Raw genomic sequence first — 20128 nt, 5'->3', positions numbered from 1 at the left:
GTTTGCTTAGTATAATATCTAACAACCCAAAGGAATGTTTAACTGACCTACTCATTACATCACCTGTCCACTGCAAAGCAGTTTCCCTTTCATCAGCCCTCTTCTAAACATAAATCTTCCCATTTCCATAGAAGCTGAGCAGTCTCCTGCAGGCAGAAGTGTCCTTCGCTGTTACAACCCCAATTCACCCCTCAAGCAGATCTGTCCTGTGCATGAAATCAAGCAAGCAGCTTTAGAAAAACTAATGCGATCACGTAATTAAAGATGGTATCATAAGGTGCAGCAAGAGAACTTAATTAACAATGCAGAGGCAAGCTCATTTCTGGAATTTACTAGTTTTGAGTTGCTTGACTTTCCAATTTAGAGGTTGTTTCAAGGTAGAGTCTGCATATTGTTAAAGAGTTTATTTAAATAAAAGAAAGTGATATTACACATCTACGTATCACATGGGAGATAGTCATCAAAACAATACCAAAAGTCAAATCACAAACTTCTGGTCAACTATTTAAGCTAGCAAAGAACAATAAAAGGGAAGTGATGGCTTTCTTCAGTAATGCTGATAAAAATCAAACTCGCGACATAAGACTCTTGAGATGCACGCAAAGCTCCGGAATGTAAATGCAAAGAACAGACATGCCACACACCCCCCCATGACAAGCAGGCACACTCCTTGCTTTCCTACATGAAGGCCCCCACGTTTATTTTTTATACGAGATATTTAAGAGCTCTTTGCCATCTCCAAATCCTGATTTGGGCATACTCATATTGACACAATGAGTGTTCTCTGATTCATGTCAGCAGTTTGATTCAAGTCACACCTTCTATACACTCTGATGGTGGTAGATGAAAACAGGTTTCTGTCATAGTTCTGCCTGTTTCCATTGCCAGGGGGTGAGCAGACCCACGGGAAGAGGAGGAGGTCGAAAAAGGGAAAAAGTAGGGAAACGGCCCTGGACAAAGGAGAAAACGCAGCAAACTGTAGGAATTCTATACCACCAACCACAGGAAACTTTACAAAGACTCCTTTGAGCTGCTGTTGCTTGCATTCTGCCCAATCTACTTGCCATGTTTTGTTACTACCTGCACAAACGCTTTCCCATTGCTTCACAGAGATCTTTGGGATAGAAGTGACAAATACTGTAAATCAGCAAATTCACCTCCAGCATTCACACGTTCCAAAAATCCCCGCACTTAACAGTAGACTGCATGTACATACATCACAACATTAAAGTTATTTACATATCTAATAACAATCTTGAAATGCTCATCCATCCCTTGGTGACAAGCAGAAACCTCTCAAACAGCAAAATTAATCAAAATGTTTGTTCTGAATGTCCAACCCTATTGCACAAATTTATCATAAACAGACTGTGTAAAGGTTGGAACAAAGAGCATAACTGCCCAGTTTATGTTTTTTTAGCCAAAAACAAAGCAACTTGCCTCTAGCCTTGCACTTAACCCAGCTATCAGATCAGAAATTGAGAAAGCACAGACCTTCCCTTCCCAGTGTCAAAGACCGTGGCCTTTTAATCATCTCTATTTTAAAAGCAACTAGACAGCAAGAAGCAAGACTGCAACATGCAATAACTTCCCTAAAATCAGATCAATTCCCCTAAGAAAGTAAATATTTCCAATCTAGAAACCGTAATGACCTTTTAGCAATACAAAACATAAATAGATTGTGCAAGCTTTGAAGACTTCAGAGTCTGAGATACTGTTTCAAAAAATATACACAATTTTATCAATTTAAGAGGCAACAGAGTAACTACTGAAAGCAGGATACATGCTTGAAAAAGGAAACTGAATTGGAAGAGATATTATATTTTAAGATACAAATCTATCTCAGTTCCTATGCTCTTATTACAGCAATAGTACAAATAATATATTCATTGTATTCACTGTAAGCAGATTTATTTTCCACTAGATTAGCAGGTTTTCCCAATTATTTTGCAAGGCCAAATGTGCTACAGTAATGGCAACATTGAATTATTCCTTGCAAACTAAAATTAACTCTGACTAAGTAGGACAAATAGCCTGATAATACTGCATAAAAATTAGGGAAAATGAAATAATTTATAAAATGCCAATCACATAAGAGGTTGGCATGAACTTGGGCATCACTAAAAACAAAAATAATTGTTTATTTTAATCATTTTTTATCAGTTCAGTGTTGAACTGAGTAGTTTTAGATTAATGATGATGCCGCTGGACTGGCAGCAGATATCTGCTTTCAGTTTTCCTTCAGAAGTCTGTAAATCTTCAACCCTTATTCCACAGCTAATTACAGGGCTCAACTCCCCAAACAACAGAAGCACTTGTTTTATTGCAAAGCACACTGGAAGAACAGCTCAGCGGAGAATCCTTTGTCAAGTTATAGAATCATAAAATCATAGAATGACCTAGGTTGAAAAGGACCACAGTGATCATCCAGTTACAATCCTCTGCTATGTGCAGGGTTACCAGCCACTAGACCAGGCTGCCCATAAGCTCTCAATCTGGTCATGGCTGTTACTCAGACAGCTCTTCATAATGTATCCACTTCCTAGCACTGAGGGCAACTCCCTCTCCCCTCCTACCCTGTCTATCTCATCTGAAAAAAAAACGCCTGTAGCCCTCAATCACAGTATGCCAGTCATGAGATTTATCACACCACATTTCCATGATAGCTATGAGATCATAATTTTCCAAGCCTATCATGGTTTCCAAATCCTGCTTATTTCCCACATCATGCACTAGAGCAAAGGCACTCCAGCTGGGCTTCCTGGCACACCACTGCTGCATCTGATGCACGGACTCAGACGTGAACAATCCAAATCATTTATTACAAGTTCTCACATCACTTATAAACCTTCACAAGTTTTCTTTTCCTAGCTTTCCCATTCGCCCCTACATATCAACAGAACATTTCACAAACACTTCTTCAGTCGTTCATGCATGCAGTCGTCCAATCAGAGCCATGAGCTGTTCTTTCTTCTTCTAGAGGTGTCCTTGGTTCTCATGCTGTTTATCTGGCTGCACAGCTGATGCCCTGTACAGTCCTTCTTGTATTCCCACACACCACCTTTCTAAAGGGGCTCTCCCTCAAACCTCCAAAAGAAATCTGACATTTCCCCCCACTGGTTCCTAGAGGGCATTGGATGGGGGATCCACAACACTACCTCTTCTGAGGAGTTCTCAGAAGATCCTTCAGGACAGTTCAGAGGTTTTTTTCCTGTGATCTTCTACAATGACAACATCCCTGAGCCCTTCACTGTCCCACTGACCTCCACTCTCTTCCCCCATCAAATCCAGTCAAAATTTCTGAACTACTCGCTTCACTCCAGCAAGTCTCATTTTATGCCCTTCCCCTTTCATGCCTAGTTTAAAGCTTTCTCAATGTGCCCTGCCAGCTCCTGGGATAGGATCCACTTTCCCCTTGGAGACAGGCACCAAATAAACTGCAAGCTGCCAGCACCCCTGCACAGGCACATTGCATTTGCTGGCTTCAAAAAAAAGCCCTGAAAAAAGCTTTTTAATCAGCCTTTTTCACTTCAGTTCCCTTGCCCAGCGCAGTCTTACCTGCCCTGAAGCTGATCTCTGCAGCAAAGTCCACACCCACTGGAACACCTCTTCACAACTTTCACTTTTGATTTTAAAAAAAGCAGCAAAGAAGTTTGCATGATTAGATCTTATCAGGCAACACATGACATACAGAAAAAAGATGCACAGCCTTACATAGCAAGGCAATATTAGAATACAGAGCCAAAATACACTGCAAGGTTTCCCAGTTCAATCATCTCCAGCAGTTCTCATGTGCAACTGTACTTCTGCAACCAAATTCTGAATGCTGTCCTGCTGGTAAAAGATTTCCACCCTGTCAGTCCAGAACAAGGGAGAGATGGATAAGAAGCCTTTATGTTAATGAAAGAAACAGCATATCCCGAAAGATTTTCATGGAACAGCATGGCATAAAGGAGCTTGAAATTAGACAACTTCAAAGGAGCAGAGGGAAATTATGTGGTCTTAAGCACTGCTATATAACCACATCTCTGCAGTCTCTGATAAGTGGATGAGGGACAGTAGATGAAAAAAAGAGTGACAATTTTTAGCATGCCTCAATTTAATTCCAGCTTAAAAGAGACCTTCTTCAAGGTTTGTTTATTTTTGATGGAAAAGAACACTATCTGCATTCGTTTGCCAGCTTTTCTTTAGGGACTACGTCTTGCTACAAGCCTATGAAGAAAAGTCACACCCTCACTCTTAATGATCTAAAACATTCACTGCCAGAACACAGAAGGGATACAGCTCGTTCAGTGGAGAACAGCAACTGAGGTGGGTAACTGAAAAAATGTTGGTGGTCAAAAGCCACTGCATCATAGGGTTCTCTTTTTGCTTATGTATTACTCATCAGTGGAACTCTATTAGTAGGAAAACTATAACATATTAACAAAGGAACACTTAAATGACGTTAACAATTCCCCTCCTCCTTCATTTGTTTTTCTACCTTTCAATACTGCAGTCCACTAATTGTCTTGTCCTTTGTACACCTCAAGCAAACATCTCACATTCAGCCAGCTTTCTTCCACCTGTCATCACTATCCAGTATCTGCAGTGAGACGATGCCTTCCATGTGCAGGTGGAAGAAGATACGTTTTACATCAATTAAGCAATCTGCTTAAAAGCTTAACAGAGAACAAGCCATCACAAATTGTGAAGCAACACAGTTAATAAAGTATCAATCTGTTTTCATCAAGCACAATTTAATCCAACCTGATAACATGAAAGTGTTGTACGATCTGTCCCCACGGAGACCATATAAGAAGCTCTACCTCCTGAGAGAAACTACATGCAGCATGTTTTATAATGAGATAAAAATCTTCCTGTCCCACCTGCAGTCAGTTAAAAACACTATTCACCTATCCTTAAACCTCCTGAGACATACCCTACTCACGTGCTTTTTGTGGCTTCACACCAGCTCAGATAGCTAAATTTGGGTACTACTAACCTCTTCACGTGATGCACGTAATCCCATGGTGTTAGTCATTAGGGGATTCAGTTCATGGCATTAAATAAATACACAGCTCTCCAGTCATGTGAACGAGCAATACCCCAGAGTAAGTACAGCAGTGGTGCCAGGCAGGGTGCACACCCAACCACCCCGATTCCACAGTGCAGCAGCAGCATCAATGAGCCCACTGAAAGGCAGGCACCAGGATCAACTCTCTCACTTACAGCCTGAGCAATGGAACGCAGGCTCAGCCCAATCTACAGCTATTTTTGCTGCATGGATCAGCTAAAATGAAAGAACAGAGAGCCCAGTTGGATGGTATGGTCCAAAACGGATTGATGGATTAGGCCAGAAATTACATACAGTGGATCTTGGAGGTACAGTTAAACAGCAGAAACAGTTCAACAAAGGGCATATTACCAAAGCTAGAGAAATGGCAGCAAGTGCTCAAGGAAACTGTAATTAAACAAAGCGGAATACCTGATGGAGACTTTGACCTTCTTAAGGAAGGCTCCACAGGGCATGTTTATCTACCACCATCATTTGTACACAAGCAATTTTCCTGGAACTCAGGAGCATACCATCACTGCAGGTTCTCTTACAAAGACCCAGGAGGAAGGAGCTGCACATTCATACTCCTAGGTCATCAATCTGAAACTAAGAAAGGGCCATGGGAAATAAGGTTGCCAATCTAGTGGTATTACTTGCTCCTTTTAGACTTATAAGGAACATAAACCTGTTTCTCTGTTTTATTTGACCTCCCCCACTCTTGGCCTACTATAGAAAGATGACAATTCAGTGAGAATTAGAGGCTGAGAACACATAATGCCGGTTAAAAACTTGAAAATAAAAACACAGCTGAGGTTCATAGCATCCAAGATACATCTCTCTATGCTTTCTTTGACAGAAACACTCAAATGCCATATGACTGAGTTATCTTGTTATCACATACAGACAATTGCTATAAAAGGACTATTAGATACTTGATTTAAAATTGAAAACTAAAATTACATTGCAGAAAAGTTTGTTTCTATGTATATGGTAAGGAATGCAGATATCATTGAATTGAGCTTGACTGAAGAACTTTAAGTTCGCTCGTTCATTCCCAAAACACAGTCAAAAGAAAAGCATTTTTCCTGAGAGAACCAAGTCATGAACATGGCCAACGATCACAGACTGAAGTGTTCGTAGTTGGACTGGGTGAAAGATCATAAAAAAACAAACAGAAAAACCTCAATTTAAAACCATATTGTGAATATACTTTCATATCAAGTTTCAAAGGAGAACAGCCACAAAGGGTACAGAACATGACATCAAATGAGAGCTATGCTACCAATTCACTGATTCATAGAGGAACTGCAAATATCAGCTGCTGCATCTACAGCAGTAATTTTTTTTTCGGTCATCTCTGAAGTGAATTATTGGGAAAAAGCTGTTGTTACCAACATCCCCATCTCTACAGGGAATTTGTACAGAGTTTATTTCAAAATCTGTCACCACGCAGGAGTCAAAAGGAGCGGCATATTCAGAAAACAGACATTACATAAACCCTACTTTATGTTCTGGTTATGCTTGTGGAAGAGAAAAATCTGTATCGTTGCAAGATAACATGTGACACAGATGTCAGAATTAGGTCACAAGAGCCTGGCCCCAGCTTGCTCGTAGTTTAGGAAAACACAAGTTTCTTGAAGGTGCAATGCTGAATGAGCTTCCTTTTTAAAGGGGTTTTGTTTTCATATGTTTTTTCTTTTTTAAAGTTTAAGCAGTGTCTATAGCTGAAGGCACAAAATAAATTCGTAACAAACAAATGATCAGTATCTGGAAAACCTTCCTGAGAGGAAAATGAGTGAGGCTGGTGAAGCAGTAGCAGGCTATCTTCTGAAGATTGGAAACTATTTTCAGAGCATTAGCATACAGAAAAGGAAACGCTACCTTCCTGAGAGAACAATGGTCTAGAAAATAGTTATCAATATACCCGTAATTCCCATACACAGACTGCTGAAAACAAGACTCAGCTAAATATTTTATGCCTACAACAGTAATATGTAAACAGTTTTTCAAGTGATTTGCATAACATGTCAAACGAGTCCTTATAATAAGCATAAGTTGTCCAAGACTAATGTTCTCAAGTACAGAAAGTGACATAAAGGTGATGTGCATGATTTCAGCACTAATCCATAATAACATGCAAATATATGTTGTAAACTTTCCACATATCTCTACTTCATGATAAAGAAGTCACAAACATTGTTTTCTTTCCAAATTCTCACATGATTCAACAGATTCCAAATATAGCCCAAGCACAAGAGTTAAAACAAGAACACTGTTAAAAGGTCACCCTGATTACTTGATCAATCAACCAACAAGCCTATCAGCTTCCCCACAGGATTATTATCAAGTTTTCACTGAGAAAAGAACTTCCACTTTGCACATGGAATTCCTCCCTCTCATCCACACACATGTTTTACTTCTCTTTACTTGCCTCTCTCAAATTAAAAGCCCAAGAATAGGATATAATACGCCATTAAATCTAAACTGCTAGGCATGGAATTAATATTGCACAGCTGTTAACATTCTACTTATTCTAGAAGCATATTTATTTCCACTCTCACGAATTCATTTGCAATACAAAGTTGTTTTTTTTTCCTAGGAAAAAAATAATTTCACAACTGGGTATAAATTTAGGTAGCTACCTATTATACAGCACAAACCTCCCACTTTCTCAGTACATTCATTATATTACAGACTATAATAACTGACTAGATGACTTAAAATCCTCATTTATCTTTTTGTACATGATTACCTAAAAGTACTCATTTCAGACAGACTTTCCAGCCAAGATGACTATCAACCAAGTCAAGATTATTTCCTACACTGTTATAACCTGTTAGTGACAGGATGAACTAATGTATGAAGAAGATGACCATAAGCACACTGTTGCACAGCTTCAGGACAACTGCTTCATTAAGTTGTAGGATGGCACATGCCTCTCACAAATAACCCAGCAAAACTACTAAGCTTAATAAGCTACTAAAACCTGAAAGGTCATCTCCATACCTCACACTACGTAGTATTCATCACCTGACATTAGCCAGAAAGTTGTAATAAAATATTACATCCAGCAGATTTACACTTATGAATGTAAATCCATTTTCATGGGGTTTTTCTTCTTTTAGAAAAAAAGAAAGGAAAAACAGAAAGAACAGAACATGGTGTAACCACCCATTGTTTGCATCAGGCATTTGCAATTTAGCTTAGAGAAAGCTCCAGAAGCCAGTGAACTCTCTTTGTCCTAAATTACATTCCATGCTTGGCAAAGAGGAAAGCAATTGCAAAACCCTTTTTCATTTCCTTTTTACGACTATCAATTGCCTAATTTGGGGATAACAACTGAATAAACATTATTGCTTAAGACGAGATCCACAAATCACTATGGCACACTGTTCACTGAAGAACAAGGATAAGAAAGAGGAAGAAAAGTGAAGGCAGAACAAGTACTACTTAGAGAATGCTATTCCCCCTCCTTCCAGCTACCTAACACAGAAAACACCAGGTATGTGGTCCCATAGGAAATCACACGGACTTGCTGATCTCTCTCTCACCTTGTACTCTAGCTCAGAGCAGACATGGAATGTTGAAGTTTCGTGTCACATTAATTCCTATTGCAGAGTCAAAAATTTCCGTAAAGTAATATTTCCCCTATCTCTGAGCACTGCTTCACAAAAAAACCTTCCTCTGCTCCTACAGCAGTGCACTTACTTAAAAATTCCAGTACAAATTTGCAAGTTGAGTGGACTTTGGCAGAATTCAGCTTTCTCTATGCACTTGGAATTTTCTGCTTTTAATACATGTGCTTGTGAATATCAAAATCCAAAGAAGACAGTTGGCATTCCTGTTAGTGCACAAAAATCCACATCAAAGAAAACTCCTGTGTTACTGAATTTATATTTCCATTTCTGCTCAGTTTCATTGTATTTTATGCAGGTGGCAGGTGTTTTTCTTGTTTCTCAAGCTTTCCCAGGAGTAAAAGTATTTGTTTAAGTGTAAACAGTGTTAAGCTGTCCATTATGTGGAGTACAAATTAATCCTTCATCTCTCATCTCATAGCACAAATCTACTCTGATAGTAGATCTGGCCCTGTCCTCCACAACTGGAAACGGAAAGCAATTCCAGCATCTTCCATTCTTGTGTTCATCTCTGTCTGGATGATGAGGAAGGCATAGGACAGCATTTGCCAAACAAACAAACAAACAAACCTGCCTCTCCAGCACTTGTCTCCAGCATCTTTCCAGCTTTAAGATAGAAGAAAAACAATTAAGTAAAGGAACAATAAAAGAATTACAGAAATCTAACACATCATGACAATTGTGTATAATCTCTTAGTCTTACCTTTGAACCTTTGCGTAAATGTGAACAGAATTACAGACACCTTTCTCGTCCAGTGAGGAATGAAGATAAATTAGCAACCTGTCCACCCTAGAGGACGAGAGAGGGCAAATAATAGCCCTTTCTGAATTGCAAATGAGGACTACGCATCTGAAAGAAGGGAGTGCTCTGAAAAACAAAGAACCTTGCAAATTTTACAGGAGATGGTGTCTACCAAAAGGTGGAGTTAACATCACAAATCACTTTAAAAAACATTCATTTACTATTTAAACTTTCTAAGACTTCAAATGCTCAAAACTGATAGCCCAGCATTGAACGCAGCCGGATGCCAGCTCTAGCAGGAATGCTTCTTTGCACAGATAACCAAGTCGAACCACAACCTCTCTCATCGGATTTTGTAACACCTAAGGAGACAACTACAGGCGTGGGAAAGCACAAGTCCCACCCCGCGATACACTGTTCGTATTCCTGTGGGCTCGCCTCCGAAAGTGGGAAACTTCTGAGCAAGTCTTTGGGAACGTTGCTGCTTTTCACTCCTGCTGCCATCCCTCCTTCTTAGGCTTTTGGAGCTGTAGAAGTTACAGTCACACCAACACTTATTTTAGTTCTTGTTTTTACAAGTGGTTGAGTAGTATTTGAAATCCTGAAATCTAGTGCCTTTCCTACCCCATTTCCCCTCAGCCCATTATTTTTCAGTGCATCTTTATCATTTTCCTGAAAACTGCAGTATGTACGTTATCCAAAATTGCCTGAGGCAAAGTTACATACGACAAAACAATCCTCTCAGAGCTCCAAAGTACAAGTTGAAAGCAGAAAGAGTCAGAAAAGGTACGTGACAGTTGGTCTGTTTGCACATGCCTTGAACGTTACTCAGCCATAACCACATATTTGAGACTATGATTCCAACTTTATTCCTGAGCACATATTTCTTGAAATTAAATTACAATCTTTTTCTCCTCTCTGATTTAAGAGAGTAAATAGGCTTTAAGAACTAGAAATCTCTTCAAATCAGTTTTTTATTTGATATATCAAATAAGAAAAGTACAGTAGTAGTATATGCAAAACTGTCATCATTTACCAGTTAGCTCTCTGCTGAAACTGAATGTACAGTAGTCCTACAGTTGCAACAGCCATTGATATCTCTGTACTCTGTTTTTTCCGCATCTTACTGGTTTATCTTCAAACCCTTGTCTCCCCACAGACACCACATCACTTGCATCACAACTCATTCCATAGGTGCTCCAGCGATGATGTGCTTCAAAACTCTTCCTGAATGTCTCTCTACTAGCCAGCACTTGGGTATTTCTGCTGCTCCCAAGCATATTGCACTCCGAATAACATTAACCTCCAGTACCAAGAAAGTCACTGAATGTCCAAGGAGGCACTTCATTGACTTTACAGGAAAATTTACAAACAAGTGCACACTCCAGAGAAGTAACTGAAAGTAAATGGTGTTACTACTGAGTCAGCACTGAGCCAACCACATAAGACTAATGACAAGTTAATGAAAGATGGCAGAAGACCTCTCTTCAGAAGTGCAGGTAGCAAAAGCACATCCATCTGCAATAACACATGCCACAGCAATGAAGCTAACTGGAAAGAACCAGCGCCCAGAGCTGCCAACACATGAACATTCAAAACAGGTGAACTCAACAATTATAGGTGGAGCTGCTACAATGTCACCACAACCTGCAACTCAGCAGCACTGGAAGCCAAGATGAATTTTTCTCTAATGGGAAAAATGGAGTTTTCCCTGTGACAGCGTGTCTATCTACCAACACAATCATCAACAAGATGAACACAAAAAAATAAAACACAGTACTATGATGTACGACTACTAGCACAGTAAACCTACCACCAGAAGCAGTAAATTGATTTTGTGGACCCCTGAGGGCTGTAGCTACTGCAGTTAAAATCCAGCACTACACCAGTTGTCCCATCTCACGTCCCTCGGAGTACTACAAAGGGTTTTAAATACCAATTTCACACAAGATGGCAAGGAAAGAAATAAATCTTGCACTTCTAGCAACCATTTAAATGATAGATCCACTGACGATAGAGCATTTCAGAGAAATCTGAAGTATAATTCTAATATTTTTCTACAAACTGGTGTAATCATTAAAGAAACCAGCCAGAGAAGATTAATATCAAACTTTCAAAACAAAGACTTCACGGAATTCAGTGTGAACCAAATCAATTTACAAGTTGAAGTGACTGAGTTTGTTGCCTCAGTTGCAAGAACCAATCGTGCTCCCACATAGATACCAAATCTTACATCTACTGGGAAAGACCTCAAGCCATGAGAACTTCTAGATGAGCTGAACAAAACTCACTGGAATCAGACAAAATTTGTATAGTCACTTTGATGAGAAAAAGTATGAAGAGGACTTGCCAGAAGAATTCTCACATCTCTCTTAAAATTCCTCTTACTTCTCTGAATAGCATACTGGACACACAACTGTCCAAAGAAATTGATAAAAGTGGCCACAGAAGGACCAGCCTACATGCAAGAGCTCAATGTGAGCCTAAAGCAAATCATTCAACTCAGTTTCTCCTGTAAGGTAGGAGAAACAGACTTTGGGAGGGCTTTGATTATTGTTAACATAACAAGTCACTGTTACCAAGGCTTGGGAAAACCCCTGCTTGGGGATAAGCTTCTAAGCTCAAGGTCTACAAGTAATGAATTCTCATCTTACCTTTATTTTTTTATTTTGTCACCGCACAGATAAGATGATGCAAAGCCCTCTAAAGGGAGGGAAAAAAATACATTAAGTATCCCAGAACATGGATAGGAGGATTTCAAGCAATGTATGGCTATTATCACAGTGCCATTTTGCTTCATAGATTAGAGGACACAATCAATAGATGATGCAGCCATGATCTGCAAAGCACAGCCTTATTAAAGACTAATGAGATAAACAAGTAAAAATTTACATTTTGCTCAACTGATAAGGCCCATTGGCACACTTATCTCTAACACAATGGGTTTGAATATTAAACCTACTTATTAATGTCTAGTAAAGATAATTATACCAATGAATGGCGTTGAACCAAAATAACCAAGCAGCATATTAGAACTATATTCTTAAGTAGGACTGCAGCTCTGAAGTCAAGTGTTCTGCACCTGGAAATATACACCTGTAGAGCTAATGCTGTTACAAGCACAACCCTTCTGTGTCATTCTCCTGACTCTTCCAAAAGCCCAAAGACAAGTTCTAACCATGCAGCTGGCAGGAAAACATTGCTTGTTACTATGATTTCAATAGCATCTGTCCGTTTTACTGCGGTAACAGTAAGGATTAAGCGACAAGTATTTTTGTATCTACGATGTACTATATTACACTTGGCTTATGTTCTCTAATCCCCAACAAAAATAATAATAATAAAAAAGCAAGCAGTGGGGTACTGTCAAATTAACAACAGAAGCTTGTTTATTTGTAATAATCTTTTTGACAGTGTTCTGTCACAGGTATGTTTTCTACCATAAAACACTCACCATTTACTGAAAAGGATACACTACAGGATACCACTATCCTGTATCATTTTTTATGCTACAACTTGAGCACTTAAATGGGCAGCCATCATATTGAAAGACAACACAAGATCACGAGGGCCATAACATTCCTTCCATATTAATTTCCACAGTGAGCATGTCCTGTGACAGCAATGGAAAGGAGGACAGATGGGATAATTAACTGCCAGCTACCTATGGGTCAACAGTATAAGTGTAAGGACTCACTACTGTCAGTTCAAAAGGACGCGATTAAGAAGCACAGACCCCTCATCCTAAACCAAGAACGTGAGCAACATTCTTTACACAAGAAGCCATCATTATCTTCTCAAAGTAAAACGTGCAGAAAGAATGATAACAAAGGAATAAGAAGAATAAGAATGCTGCAGATTGAACAGCTCCATATCTTATTCGTAAGGTAATATATAAAAGCAAATATTCATTCTGCTCACAAAAGGCACGGTAGAACTATCAGAATTTTTACTTCTGTAGACAAAAGTGAAAAGGCATTTAACAGTGTGACAATAAAAGAAATTAGCTCAGCAAATCATATGTGAAGACTTAAATGCAACTGCTTTTTGGAACATGCTTTTGTTCCTTTCAATTTTTCAGCTGTTTTAAACACACAACTTTTAATACCATCCATTCCATTTTCCTCAGCCTTGCTTTAAAGTACAAGCATGCCATATTTCAGCAGTACAAGCAAAGAAATGCAGTGTAGCTCAGAAATACAAGACTAGGAACATGGCATGATATAAAGCATTCCTCTGCATCTCTGCTGATAGGAATTCACAAGTAAATACCAATGTGTATTCAAGTTTCTGGTATAGCCAGGCTCAAAAGATGAGAACAGGCCACTTCTGGGTAAGCTTTCCCCATCCACAGGAATGTTTCCTTCCAACAAGTCAGAACAGCTATGGTGCCACATAACAGCCAAGCCAGGGGAGCTCTAACAGCCTTTTCCAGCTGCTGGCAGTATGAGTATGTCCTGAAGCCCAGCATCAGTAAAGGCACTCAGGAATGAGTGCTGGGTGCCCAGAGGACCCTTCCCAGCAACATGGCTCAAGAATAGATAATCACCTCTTTGGAAATCATAGAATCAATCATAGAATGGATTAGGTTGAATGGGGCCTTAAAGATCATCAAGTTTCAGCCTCTTTGCCATGGACAGGATTGCTAGCCACTTACATCAGGCTGCCAGGGATCCCATCCAACCTGGTCTTGAATGCCTCCAGAGACAGAGCATCCACAATTGCTCTCTAAGCAACCTGCTCCAGCAACTTCTGAATAAAAAATTTCTTCTTAACATCTAACCTAAATCTCCCATCTTTTGGATTAAAATCATTCCCCCTTGTTCTATCACTATCAGACTATATCAAAATTCAGTCCCCCTCCTTCTTGTAAGCTCCCTCGAAGAACTGGAATGCCATGGTGAGGCTTTCCTTGAACCTTCTCTTATCCAAGCTGAACAAGCATAACTCCCTCAACCTATCTTCATTTGAGACACTCCAGCCCTATAAGCACCTTCATGACCCTCCTCTGGACCTACTCCAATAGCTCCATATCCTTCCTGTACTGAGGACCCCAAGCTTGGATGCAGTACTCCAGATGGGGCCTTGCAAGGGCAGGGTAGAGAAGGACAATCCCCTCCCTTTTCCTGCTGGCCGCCTCTCTTTGGATGAAGCCCAGGACACAGTTGGACTTCTGAGCTGCAAGAACATACTGCTGGCTCACATCCATCTTTTGTTGACCAGGATCCCCAAGCCCTTCCTTGTAAGGCTGCTCTCGATTTGCTCTTCTCTCAGTCTGCACTCAGATCTGGGATTGTCTCTATCCATGTGCAGTACCTTGCATTCGGCCTTATTAAACCTCATTAGGTTCTCCTGTTCCCAGTTTCCAAGCATGTCCAGATCCTTCTGGATGGTATCCCTCTCTTCTATTGTGTCAATTGCACAACTCAGCTTGGTGTCATCAGCAAACCCGCTGAGGGTACACTCAATCCCACTGCCCAAGTCACTGATAAAGATGTTGAAGAGCATTGGTCCCAAGATGGACCCCTTGGCAACACCACTTGTGACCGGCCTCCAGCTGGACATAGAGCTGTTGATAACAAGCCTTTGGCTACAATCATCCAATCAATTCTTTATCCACCTAATAGTCCAGCCTTCAAATCCCTCTCTCTCCAGTTTAGAGATAAGGATGCAGTGCAGGGCCATGTCAAAGGCCTTCCACAAGTCCAGGCAGATGACATCAGTTGCCTTTCCTTTGTCCATTGAAATGCAGAATCTTCAAGCTTCTTTCTCTAACAGAAAATCCTGTCAGAGTAATCAATCCCACAAGATTTCTTTCCTCTCTACACAGTTATTTTCCCACAAGGGAGAAAAAGGCTCTGCAGTCCTTTTCTTTCCACACATTACAGTAGACGTGGCTTTTCCCAAGCCATTTCATGACTATGGTTTGTTTACTGAAAGAATAATCAGAGAAGCTGCTCCAATTATTCTTTCAACTGTGCTAATACTTAGTAGGTATACTGAATCTAAATGCTTCAATATTTTCCTGCATCTATAAACAGCAGAGCATCTAAAGCATATATATATAAATATACAAATACATATACATTTATTTATTTACATATATTTACATACACAAAATTTTAAACATGGGGTGAGTGCACTCAAGCCAACTCTTCCTTTCAACACTGATCAAATACTCTTCAAAAACAGTACATACAGTATTATGACTATTACAGGCTTATATTCATTTATCATTTAATATCCGTGGTTTGAAGTGATGGAAGTCTTATATAGACTGCCATGTAACAAACTGTGTGCCTATATTATACAGAATAAAACACAAAAGATAAAAATGAAACAAAAATACATTAGTAGAATGATTTATTTTTATTTTTATATAATCACTCTTATTTATTGCCTTAAAAGTGCTGGCAGATCATTACAGAGTAATTCATAGAATCAAGAATGAATTGGCCTTCACGACAAGACTTTGCAGAAGGTAGTTATGTTTCTCTGGAAATCATCCACAAAATAGGACAAGACAACCATGTGCATTACCATTTAAGAAATACAAACTTCATTAACATACCACTTACATCAATTTTCTACCAAATGAGGATCTATTGAGTAATTCTACATCTGAGAGTACACAATACAGGTAACAGAAGAGCCCTTCGTGCCTAGCTTTGTTTTCAAGCCACAGCATTAGATCCAGCACCCCAGGTAATTCTCCTTCCACGTCTGATTTTAAGCTCTTGTGTTCCTAGAACTGCTGTGACCCTGTGACCAAAAGCAAACTTAATGAACCTCAAGATCCTATTTCTGTTCATTTCAGTTAGCTGAATTTTTAGGAAATCAGAATACAGTTATATATTTCTTGATCATGGTTGTAATACAGCTCTATTATAAAGAAATGGGAGAAATGTTCTGCTCTGTTCATTACAGTCAATAGATGATGTAGTTCAGTCAGAGAACAGACTGAATTATGAAAAAAAAGAAAATAATCTTTAAACTATTACTATTTCCAGAACAAGCTTCCTTCCAGATACACAGATTCCTACCCCCCAAATACAGCTAATAATGTCAGAAGCTGAGATTCATATGGTCAAAATGACTAATATTTACATTAAGCAAATATATTGCCATAGTAACACAGACACCATAGAGCTATCTACCTGCCACAGCTCACTAAATTATTTAGCGTGCCAATACTATGGTGACGCTGTGTAAATGATCACAGTCATTAACAGCAGAGTAGGCGTTGAAAAACTGAATGTTAGACTGCCATATCTGTGGCCATGAAAACATCAACAGTGTAAGTACAGAAGAAAATACAGAGAAGCAAGAAGGCTATACCCTGTAGCAGAATAACATGTCCTGAAATACTTCATTAAAAAGCACACCCACATCCTCTTTCCCCTGCAAAGTGGGGCAAAACATAATCCCACCTATGAGATGTGCTCTGGCCAAAACAAAATGTACCGTTTCCTGCATTATATTTTTTTAATAATTATTTGATTAATTTAACATGCATTCTCCATTCCCAAATCAGCATTCTATGGTGCGGGATTACAAAAAGGAATGCACATGAAATATTCAGCAACAGTAACTATAACACTCACACAGAAATCTGTAGTCTTCAACAGTCAATATATTTACCAGTAGAAGAGAGGAGCAATATTCTGGGTTACAGCCTACCATGTACTCCAGGTGGCAGATGATGGCAGGGATCTGAGTGGTTTTGTGCCGGTTGCTGTCCTTAACCTAAGTTAAAGTAACTTCCACACTCTCAATATTCTTCCTAATCACATGCAACAGCAGAATCAGTGACAGGTGAGGAATATGAAGGGACAGATTGGGTTGACCAACTCTTGTGGCCAGATGGACTTTGTCCTGACTTCTGGCTACTGTAAGCCCTTTTTGCTGTTGGGCACAAGTCACGTGTATTCACATCCCTCTTTGAACTCAAAAGGAAGACCTAGGTACAAACCTAACCCAGCCCAGCTCTAACCAGTTCCCATTCTCCAGATCCTTTTAATTCTTCACAGACTCCACTTAAAGAATTTCAATGCAAGAGAAAGCTTTGAATAATTTCCTCTACTATATTTTTAATGGAAAATAAGTCTGGCATACACCCTTCTCCGCCCTCATGCCTGTATTATTACTCACTTGCGTGGAAGAGGCACTGAGTAAGTCTTCCTTACAGACATTTTTATAGTACTGGCAATAATCATAGGCAACCTCAAAACAGTATTACTGTAACAGAGACTCACACAGAAATTCATCTTGAGAGAACAGCTTCTTGAAATATTGCAGAGTTTGGGCCACACTGCTCTCCAGCGAGAATACTGCTTAATAACAAGAGCCTGCTTTTCTTATTTCAAATCATTTAATCAAGTGTGATGGAGCAGCTTTACAGCACACCAGCTCAGATCCAGCAGAATGAGGGCTACCAGTGACAACAGAGGATGTTGAGCTAACTTCAGGCAGAACAGCCATCTCAGCACGGAACCTCCCAGTGCTTCCTTTCCCTTCCAGGAACACATGTACAAGGTGGCTGCATACAGAGACAGCAACTGTTCATTCATTTTGGCTCTGTTTCACGCAGAATGGCTTGTACTATTACCAGACACAAACTGACACTGGAAACATTAAAGCAGGATTTTCTGCAGTGCTGAGCCATGCCGCACTACCTCTAGCACACCTCAGTTATTTTTGGACCTACAGCATAAATAGTCCACAGCACAGATCATCTGGCTACACATAACTGTGAGTTGACTTTACATTTTTTTATGTTCAACACATATTATACACAAAATTTGCACTGTACAAATCCTGAAATTATGTGACCAAACATGAAGCAAGCTGCATAATAAGCAAGATTTCTTTTAGGCTTTTTCAGTGACCAAAGAAAACAACTGCATAAAATCCCTAAAGCTGTACACCCAGTTACAGGTTCAGAAAAAAAGCAAAGCATGAAATCTTGGTATTATTTATCTTTAAAAGAAGATTTGAGATTAAATTTAAAGATTTAAAGATTAAATACTTTTATGTATAAAAGACAACTCAAAACAGGATTTTTTTTTTTCCTCTGTGTACACAACCATATTTAATTCACTATAAAGGATTTTGCATACAGATTGCAAACAGACCTGTCATGCACATCCCCATTAAGCTGGGCAACTAAAAATTCTTGTTTGCTACCAATTCTGATTTCTAGATATCAGCAAGGCAAATTTAGGCCTATAGTGTATTACTGAGTCATCCTCTACTACAGATGTATATGCCCACATGTGTGCACGTGTGCTGAGTACAACACCTTTGGTAAGCATAGAAAGTACCCTGAGGAAAAAAAAAAACAAAAAAGGTAAAACTACACTATTTCTCTGTCTCAGTTAAATTTAAAACCTGTTTTAAAGGAAGCACAGGAGTGGCAGCTCTAAAGCAGTTACACATAATAAGGTTAACAAGCAGAAAGTAGCCCAGCTGACAATGGCATAATTGGCATTTAAGGCAACAGCAGCACATCCAATTTCTAGTACTGCAGTTACTACCTCAATGGTGCTTTGTTAACACTGACTGTAAGAACAGTATATTACATCAGTGTTTTCACTTCTAGCATATTCAAGAATCCTGCGGTGCATTATGTTCCTTTCTCATACATTATTCTGATTAGAGACTTGCTCTCACCCACTGCAAAGCCCAAGTAGACTGAAATAGGTCCTTGAAGGGGAGCTTCAGAGACCTTAAGCACTGTAGTGAAGAGAGAGTCAAAGGGCAGAATAAAAAACAAAACTTGAGTTTCTCAACCTTTTCCATGTCTCGGCCTTCCAACTGCTTAATTTTAAGTGACAGCAACAAAACTTTAGTTAGGCAGAACACTTTGCTGAAGAATCACTTCGGACAAGAGCCAAGAGCTGATACAGAGAATCATGTTTGCTTTCCAGGTGTTGCAGTACCTGACTAAATGTTACTTACAAGAACATCCTAAGTGATCAGATGAATCACCAAAGTCCACTTGAAACAACCAATGCAAAGAATCTGCAGTTACACTGGGATGTGAGAGCTATTTCTATTTTTATTACCCAAGAAAAACTCCTCCTTCACATTCCACTCTCTTCCACCAATGGCATGGGAACAGAGGCAACCTTTTATAGATAACTATCAGCTGAGCCATGCTATCAAAGTGGCAGCTGCTTTTAAACACAGCAAAAAAGCTGAAGAGGAAGAGCAAAACCTGCAGTTTTAACTCAAGGCCAGGTATTTAAAAGGAAGAAAGCGTCTTCCCACATTGTGCACCACAACAACGCCCCAGGGCAATGAACTATGCCCTCTTCCCTTCCATCCCACCCCCACAGTGAGGTGTCTTTGGCACGTTCTCCAACTGCCAGACTTCCTGCCCTGACTCACTAAGCAGTGAGACTGCTGCTGACATACCCTACACACAGCTGAGTCATGCTTAAGTTGTGTCTATGCATTCCTCCCACTCTTTCAAAACTAACTACAAAAATGATCAGGACAGTTTTCTTACAGCAATTCCTCTATGTCTAGAATAACGCTTGTATTTGTGCAGTCATTTGATGTCAACTAATGTGCTGCAGATAACCTGCCATCTTGCTCAATGGAAGATGTGAATTATAGAAATAAAACGGGATAATAGAGATTGGTTAAAGTAAAAGAGGTGCTTGAAAGACTAGTCCAGGCAGAAGTAATCGCAGTTTTTTTCCACCC

General features: G+C 39.6%; 1 protein-coding gene and 1 long non-coding RNA gene across 5 annotated transcripts in view; one reads left to right on the top strand and one right to left on the bottom strand.

The window, feature by feature from the left end:
- FHIP1A (FHF complex subunit HOOK interacting protein 1A) overlaps window positions 1-20128 on the bottom strand; it is an 82147-nt gene that overhangs the window by 39981 nt on the left and 22038 nt on the right. The window contains exon 1 of one of the 4 annotated variants that reach the window (XM_085546527.1): window positions 3559-3599. The exons of the other annotated variants lie outside the window; for them this stretch is intronic. The gene's annotated coding sequence lies outside the window, so the exon portion shown is untranslated. Of the gene's footprint in view, window positions 1-3558; window positions 3600-20128 lie in introns of those variants that run through there. 4 annotated transcript variants of the gene reach the window in all.
- LOC146761032 (uncharacterized) lies at window positions 8347-12790 on the top strand. The gene is made up of 2 exons (XR_014945772.1): window positions 8347-8540; window positions 10575-12790. It is a non-coding gene; the product is annotated as an uncharacterized LOC146761032 (long non-coding RNA).

The sequence above is a fragment of the Coturnix japonica genome, chromosome 4 (genome assembly GCF_054131305.1).
Source record: "Coturnix japonica strain WE chromosome 4, WE-NBRP24, whole genome shotgun sequence".
Taxonomy (NCBI): Eukaryota; Metazoa; Chordata; class Aves; order Galliformes; family Phasianidae; genus Coturnix; species Coturnix japonica.
The sequence above is the reverse complement of the archived record's forward strand: the minus strand, read 5'-3'. Positions and strand labels throughout refer to the sequence as shown.